Source organism: Schistocerca americana, chromosome X (genome assembly GCF_021461395.2).
Source record: "Schistocerca americana isolate TAMUIC-IGC-003095 chromosome X, iqSchAmer2.1, whole genome shotgun sequence".
Lineage (NCBI taxonomy): Eukaryota > Metazoa > Arthropoda > Insecta > Orthoptera > Acrididae > Schistocerca > Schistocerca americana.
Window position 1 is genome coordinate 97,906,319 of NC_060130.1, and position 8,582 is coordinate 97,914,900.

At 46.2% G+C, this 8,582-nt stretch overlaps 1 pseudogene; it reads right to left on the reverse strand.

The window, feature by feature from the left end:
- Window positions 1–6,875: 6,875 nt before the first annotated feature.
- LOC124557612 lies at window positions 6,876–6,993 on the reverse strand (annotated as a pseudogene).
- Between the last annotated feature and the right edge of the window lie 1,589 nt (window positions 6,994–8,582).

Consider the following 8,582-nt stretch of genomic DNA (forward strand, 5'->3'; position numbering starts at 1 on the left):
TTTTCTCACTTTTCAAATTCCCCATTTTCATTTTATTTCACATTAAAAATTTATTTAATTCATTCGACTATAAATTTGAGATTCTATGTGTATTAGGATGCAAACAGATCTCGAATATACCAGCAATCTCCCCGTAGCAAAACTGCGTGGAGTATTGGCCAAAGGAAAAGAGTAACTAAATTCATTATAACAGAACAGATGAGAGATTGTGTCTGTTTTCGAAAACAATAATAAATTAAGACCATGTTCGATATTCGAGAACAGGTTAAGCCGATACTACTTCCAAAGTGTAACCTTAATTAACCACTTTCTTCGAGGATACTTATGTAAGCAGCAATTGTAACGAAGTTTTCAGAAGCAAAATTCTTTAAGTATATTAACTCATTTCTAACCGTCTCGAAGGAGAGAAGATAGCACACTTTTATTTACGCTTTTACATCCGAATAATCTTTCCTCCAGCAAATGTTTACTTTATTTCTGGAGCTCGTGTGAGGGATGGGAATGAACGGCTTAGTGAGATAATAGCGCATTTTCCATATTCTCATCTAGCTGTGCTAGATATCTTCCTAAAAATGGACCTTACATACACTGATCAGTCAGAATACAATGACCAGCCAAGAAATTTCGTGCAGGTACAACTTTGACACGGTAAGCAGCAGTAGTCTGTTTCTACAAGTCCTTGATGCGTGATTGGAGACAGATGGTACCGAATGAAACACGATGATCGCGCAGTTACTGTAAGTAACAAGCAGAACCTGGAAGGCTTTATGAACTGCGTGCTGCCATTCAGTGATGTACCAGATGTGTTCGATTGAGGTGAGAGCCGTCTCATTTTGAATTTCACATCAACTGGAATTAATCAGCATGCTCCTCAAGCAGATCCAGACTTTTGCCAAGGATATTTGTGCTCTGGGAAAATGTCTTGTTTCTACAAGCCAACAGCGTGGCAGTTACATGGTAGTACACATAGGGCAAGTCATTCACTTTACACTTTAGCACACACAAACAGCCCAACACTCACAGACACAAGGCTACATACTATTGACTGGAACAGTGCTGTCCCAGGAGAAAGAAAATTATTCCAATCCTCCGGTTCTAACGTAAGTTTCTGGATGGTTTTCCTTGGTTGTAAGACACGTGCCATAACTGACTCCCAAATATTCCAAATTGGTAATTCTCGTGCAGCAAGCCCAGTCCGCTGGGATCTAGCTGGTATGGTCTGGGCGCTGCACTGAATTGAGACCTCAAACACATTGAAAATTTATAAAAGAATGTCTGTATATCCGATAAAAAACATTGTGAAGAGATGTTAGTGGACAGTAGTAATATAGTGACTGCCAGCCCGGTTAGCCGAGAGGTGTAACGCACGGCTTTCCAGAGTGGGAAGGAGCAGGTCCCCGGCACGAATCCACCCGGCGGACTTGTGTCGAGGTCCGGTAAGCCGGTCACTCCGTGGATGGTTTTTAGGCGGTTTTCCATCTGCCTCGGCGAATGCGGGCTGGTTCCCCTTATTCCGCCTCAGTTACACTATAACGCCGGCCGGAGTGGCCGAGCGGTTCTAGGCGATACAGTCTGGAACCGCGCAACCGCTACGGCCGCTAGTTCGAATCCTGACTCGGGCATGGATGTGTGTGATGTCCTTAGGTTAGTTAGGTTTAAGTAGTTCTAAGTTCTAGGGGACTGATGACCTCAGAAGTTAAGTCCCATAGCGCTCAGAGCCATTTGAACTCTATGTCGGCGATTGCTGCGCAAACAAGTTCTCCACGTACGCGTAGTCCACCATTACTCTACCACGCAAACATATGAGCTACACTCGACTGGTGTGAGACGTTCCCTGGGGGGTCCACCGTGGGCCGAACTGCACAATAATCCTGGTTTTGGTGTGGGGCGGCGGAGGGGTGAAGTGGACTGCGGTAGTCGTCGTGGGGTTGTGGACCACTGCGGCTGCGGCGGGGACGGAAGCTCTCCGTCGTTTCTAGGCCCCCGGCTGACAGATAATACAATATAGTGACTTCAGTAAAATCACAGTATCCCCTGAGACCCAAGCTGTCGTCTCCCCAATCGTGACTGTCGAACTCAACTCAAATTTAGTTCTGTTTTCAGTGCACTGCTGGCCTATTTATCATTAATTTTGTATGTATCACATTTCGTAATACGTGTACATACGATTTTAATTACTTCCTCTATTCTAACTCAACACTCATGAAAAATGGAATTACATTTTCAGGAGATATATGAGTCTCAACTTTATCTTCGGTAAGGAGAGAAGCTGAAGCAATGAATTGAAATTTGTGCCACCGGTGGAACCTGAACCTAGGTTTTCTGCTTGGCAGATGTGCTAGTCACTACACTACCGCAGCATTGCTATCACTCCTGCACCTACTACCCTAGTCCAACACCCTCCCTAACACAAATTTCGGTTCACACCTTTAGCTCATTTTCCCGTTCACGTCTTCATCAGCCCATTTCCCCTAAAGGGAAAATGGGCTGAAGGTGTGAACTGAAATTTTTGTTACGGAGGGCATTGGAGTAGGATAGTCTGTGCAGGTGTAGTAGTCACAACGCTGTGGTGGTGTAGCGGTTCGCACGTCTACCAAGAAAGCAGGTTTCAGGTCCCAGCGTAGGAACAAATTTTAATTCACTGCTTCAGCTTTTATCGTTATCGAAAAGTCATCATACAAAAAATTCCAAAACTTCACTGCTTTAATTTACTTTGGTAACAGTCAAACTGGATGGTATTATTGGCTCCACCGAGCCTAAATGGAAAGGTAATCTATCTTCGCGCATGGTGGTGCCCTTTCCTTAGTGGAATGCGTACGGTCATTAGTGTACGAGTTGAGTGCAGGTGACTGTAAAGAGCGTGTGTTGAGTTTATGTTGACGACGATCGTGATGATGACAGCGAGGGAGTCAGCTAACGTCGAAACACAGCCTTGTCCTCTCGAGCAGCTCCGAGGCGGTCGCCGAGCTCAACGTCCGACAAACGGATTACCAACAAGAAAAACATATTCCTTCGCTCCACGAGACACTACGGCCGGCTGTGGAATTTAACTTAGGTCACTGTCGCTACATGTGGTGACCATGAATTGTATGCCACCACCTCTCCTTCACTTGATGGCGAAAAATTGGTGATTAACAAAAATGGTTCAAATGGCTCTGAGCACTATGGGACTTAACAGCTGCGGTCATCAGTCCCGTAGAACTTAGAACTACTTAAACCTAACTAACCTAAGGACATCACACACATCCATGCCCGTGGCAGGATTCGAACCTGCGACCGTAGCAGTCGCACGGTTCCGGACTGCGCGCCTAGAACAGCGAGACCACCGCGGCCGGCTGGTGATTAACATTTCCACCACAATCCGTCAAGTGTCTGCTAGTTCAGACTTTCAATATTTATGTCGTACCAATCCTCGAGTCATGCATACCTGTGACTAGGTTCGCTTCTCTTCTTTGTGTACGCTTAGTGTCCGTTGGTAGTCTAACGTGATACCGAAACCAAATAGTGACGCAGTATTCCTATAAGCCGCGCGGTCGGAGGCGTGTCGCCACAGTCCGTGCGGCGCCCTCCATCGGAGGTTCGAGTCCTCCCTCGGGCACGGGTGTGTGTGTTGTCCTTAGCGTAAGTTAGTTTCAATTAGATTGAGTAGTGCGTAAGCTTAAGACTGTACGAGCGTTCTGTAAATATTTTTGTATCCGAACATGTTTCCAAGCATCTTCCAACGGATCTGACCCACTCGCTTGCATTGAGTAACACAGAATGGTTAGATTGCTGTATTTCCTTAAGTGCACAACAGTAGAACTTACGTACGTTCAGAACTGACTGGCAGGCTTGGTACTAGGTTGATAATTTGTTGAGGTTCGACAAGATATTATTACTATTTCTAACGAATTACGTCACATCGTAGGCTAATGAATCATCTATGACTATTCCGAGACGACAACTAACATCGGCATATAACATTATAAGCTCACCGGGCAATACGTTAGTCACTCCCTTAAAAGAACACGCCGGTCGTTTTGCAGTGCTGTAGATGATGTAGAACTGCTAATATGCTGACACTATATCGTGGCAGTTTTAGGTGGGGACTGGTTTGAATTATGGTTGCGTAAGAAACCAGCAGACGTCGGAACTGAACTACCACTACCAACCGCAGCAAACAATTGCGCTGTAGCTACTACCAAATGCTTTGTGTACTCCAATTTGCATTGTGTTGTGAATTGCTCGGTTCTTTCCTATTCTGAAATGAGTGAAGAGCCTAGTCTTGGCGCATAAAAGGATTCGAATGCGGCTCTCACCCCATCAAAAGGAATCAGCGATCGCGATTACCATTATGTGAGTTCCGCTTTCGTGGATGCACAGATAGCGGACGTAGGATGGCAGGGAGGCGGGGCCCATTTCTCCGCACCGCTCTTCTCCCTTCGGGCAGCCTAACAAGGAGAAGACACCTACTCGTCATCGCCGAATTCGTCCAGATGCGTGGTACATGGAGACAAAGTGCCCCAAGTGAGAACTTCAGATGGCCACTCAATTGTCCTAGTGGAAATGGAAATGAGCGTTTGCCGTCATTAGCCGGGAGGCCCCTTACTGGGCAGTTCCGGCCGCCTTGCTTCAGGTCTTATTACATTCGACGCCACATTGGGCGACCTGCGGGCCGGATGGGGATGAAATGATGACGAAGACAACACATTACCCAGTCCCTGAGCGGAGAAAATCCCCGACCCAGCCCGGAATCGAACCCGGGCCTGTAGGACGGCAATCCGTCACGCCGACCACTCAGCTATCGGGACGGACAATTGTCCTAGTGAGAATGTGTTTAGGAAGCGGTGCTTAGCTCAGAGGAGCCGGCACGGTAGCCCAGCGTGTTCGGTAAGAGGGTTACTTACCTTCTGTAATAAAAAACCTGAGTGAACGGATCAACAACGAAACTGAACGGGTGTTCAAAATGGTTCAAATGGCTCTGAGCACTATGGGACTCAACTGCTGAGGTCATTGGTCCCCTAGAACTTAGAACTAGTTAAACCTAACTAACCTAAGGACATCACAAACATCCATGCCCGAGGCAGGATTCGAACCTGCGACCCTAGCGGTCTTGCGGTTCCAGACTGCAGCGCCTTTAACCGCACGGCCACTTCGGCCGGCCCTGAACGGGAGTCACCGGACGTCCGCCCCTAACAAATTTAACAAACGATACAGAACAAAATGAGAACAAAAAAAAAACAAAACCAAAAACAAAAAAAATGGTAAGAGAATAGAGCCGTATCGAAAGTGTCGCGGGTTCGACTCCACTCCGCGGCAACTACTTTTGTGCTCCTTGGCAAATATACGACGAACTGTTCCAAGATGAAGACGGATTGACAATGTGCAGTATCAAAGTAATTCCCACCAAATGTATGCCGGCCGGTGTGGCCGTGCGGTTCTAGGCGCTTCAGTCTGGAACCACGTGACCGCTACGGTCGCAGGTTCGAATCCTGCCTCGGGCATGGACGTGTGTGATGTCCTTAGGTTAGTTAGGTTTAAGTAGTTCTAAGTTCTAGAGGACTGATGACCACAGATGTTGAGTCCCATAGTGCTCAGAGCCATTTGAACCAAATGTATGCCATTAGTGCAGCCCTGCGATGTATATTTTTATCGTCAGGTAAAAAACCTAATTTAAAAAATGTCGAAACTGCACTTACCTCATGGAGATGTGAAGAAATAACTTCCCGAGAAGCTTGCATCGAACTATATTCCATTATAAATCACCGGCTATCCTCGCACGTACTCAGCGACATGCTGCGTTACGCGTGGTTCGCTGATGGACTGTGCGGTGAAAGAAGCTGTTTTCAGAATGTCAGTCAAGTTTGTTTTTCTATGGAGACATTAAAAATACCATGGCACTGCAAAAAGGCGGCGTTTATAACGTGCGCAAAATGCAGTCAAAATTATTGCTTCCCCTGTTTCTTTGATGAATATCACCCCGGTACATGTAATTGATCAATTGCAAAAGAATGGAAGCATCGATTACAAACACGACATTCCCGTGTACGCTTTGACTACAATTCCTTTTTAAATGTTTGCAGTCCCGCATTTCATCATATGCCTATACTTTTTGTGCTTATATAAATTAATAAAATAACCTGTGTGATGCTGCGGTTAATTGTGATGTCAGTAGTGTACGCATTGTCAAGGAGCACAAAAATATTTGCCAGCAGGCGGTTTCGAACCTGCGACCCTTTCCATGCGAAGCCCATTTCTTACCGCCTTTTTTTTTAATCTCATTTTGCTCGATATTGTTTGTTGGATTTGTTCGGTGCGGACGTCCCATGACACCCATTCAGGTTCATCAATGATACATACACTCAGTTTTTTTTATTGCAGAGGGCAGCTATCCCTTCGACCAAACACGCTGAGCTACAGTGCCGGCACCTCTGAGCCAAACACCGCTTCCTAAACACAGATTCACATGGACAATTCATAAGGTGCATATGGTGATAGATCTGTATCAAAATTCCCTTTATGTCCTAAACGCTTGGCCATCTGGAGTTTCCACTTGGGACACTTTCATGTCTCACCACGACCTACATGTACCATAAATTTGGACGAATTCGACGATGGCGAGTAGGCGTCTTCTCCTGGTAAGTTATTGTTTGTTTCCGGTCGCGGCCGACTGCTACGTTATACTAACTTCTCCCGAACAGGCCTTGGAAGGCCCAACGGTACTGACCGGCCGCCGTGTCATCCTCAGCTCCGAGGCGTCACTGGATGCGGATACGGAGGAGCATGTGGTCAGCATACCGCTCTCCCGGCCGTATGTCGGTTTCCGAGACCGGAGCCGCGACTCCTCAATCAAGTAGCTCCTCAGTTTTCCTCACAAGGGCTGAGTGCACCCCGCGTGCCAACAGCGCTCGGCAGACGGGATGGTCACCCATCCAAGTGCTAGCCCAGTCCGACAGCGCTTAATTTCGGTGATCTGACGGGAACCGGCGGTACCACTGCGGCAAGACCGTTGGCGCTGTCCGTATAAAATCCCAGGTGCTCATGTCACCTTCGACTGCTGAAGTAAACCGTGAGCATGAGGTAGTGTGTACGTTCTAGTCGGTTTAATGGAATCGGCGCAGTAACGTGGGTTGACATGGAGACGTGACACAGTGGCAGACAAGTGGTGTAGTATTTGGACGCCCACTACCACACCGTGAATGAAGTAGCCAGATTTTTTTATGTAACAACGTGTACTGTCCACTGTGCCTCCAAGGAATGGTGCGTCATTCGCAGCCATGTAAAACGGCGTAAGAACAGCGTCCAAACTCGCAGGTAGCAGATACGAGTTTCACGCCTTGTCAATGACAATAGGTTTCAGACCCACCAGGAATTGCTGTGAGTGAATTCAGGTCTATCTCAAACAATTTCAGAGCGAACACTGTGAAAGAAAACTCCACACAATGGACATTTGGAGTCGGGTACGACACAAAAGGCAATTTCTCACATTGCCACGTAAATCTGGGCGTGTTTAATGGGCCAAAACGACACAGAAACTGAAAAATAGCTGGCTAGAGATGTAAAGTATGGTCGTGTATCACGGATTTTCCTCTTTTCAAAAGATTCAAGGCGTAGAGTGTACCGAAAGCCCATCGAGACGTTTAACTTGCAGTGTGTGGATAGCGTACTTCGGGCCGAAGGTGTTTCTGTGATGTTTTGGAGGTTTTTTAGTATTATGACTTGCGCCCACTTATTCAGGTTACCATGTACACGTGAATCAGGATATTTTTTTCAATATTCTCTGTGACCAAGTGTTGACCTTCCTTCTACATCCTCTTGAAGAATATGCCGTGATCACTCCTGTGTTCCAAGAGCCATGTTCACAGGACTACACGCATACTTTCCTGGTTTGACGAACCCTCAAACACCTTATCGCACCTTGATTGGCCCGCTAAATCGGCCAACCTTTATCCCCGCAATTTAGAAGCTCTACAAGATCTAACATCGATAAGTGGCTTCAGCTGGTTAGGATATACCAGGAGAAATTTGTGAACTCTCTTCCTCGCCGAACTGAGGCCATTTTCAAGGTTAGAGAGGTCGTTATTTGGTATCAGCGTGATGTCTTCTGTAGGTGACTACTGTCTTATCCGGTGTGTTTATACAACATTAACAGTAAAAAACATCTCGTATTTCGCTGGAATACAGCACAAATTATTTCTGGAGTATTCTGCGTCCACAATAATATACAAGATGAGTCAGTGAAGATGTTACAAACCACCAAAAATGATGGAAGAAGGTAAACGTATCAGTCTGAGGTAAGGGACCCTGGTGCAGAAACGACCGAGTCGAAAATGATAAGCGAAAATCGTTCCCATACCTCTGACAGTGGAATAAATGTACCGGTACTGTTGTTGCTAAGATTGTAGGTTAGGCAACTTTCAGAGATGGACGTACAGACGAAAACAGTTAAAAAAATCTCTAGTAAACATTGGCGCCCAAATGCGCACCGGCACCTTGACAAAAAAAAAATGGTTCAAATGGCTCTGAGCACTATGGGACTTAACATCTGTGGTCATCAGTTCCCTAGAACTTAGAACTACTTAAACCTAACTAACCTAATGGCA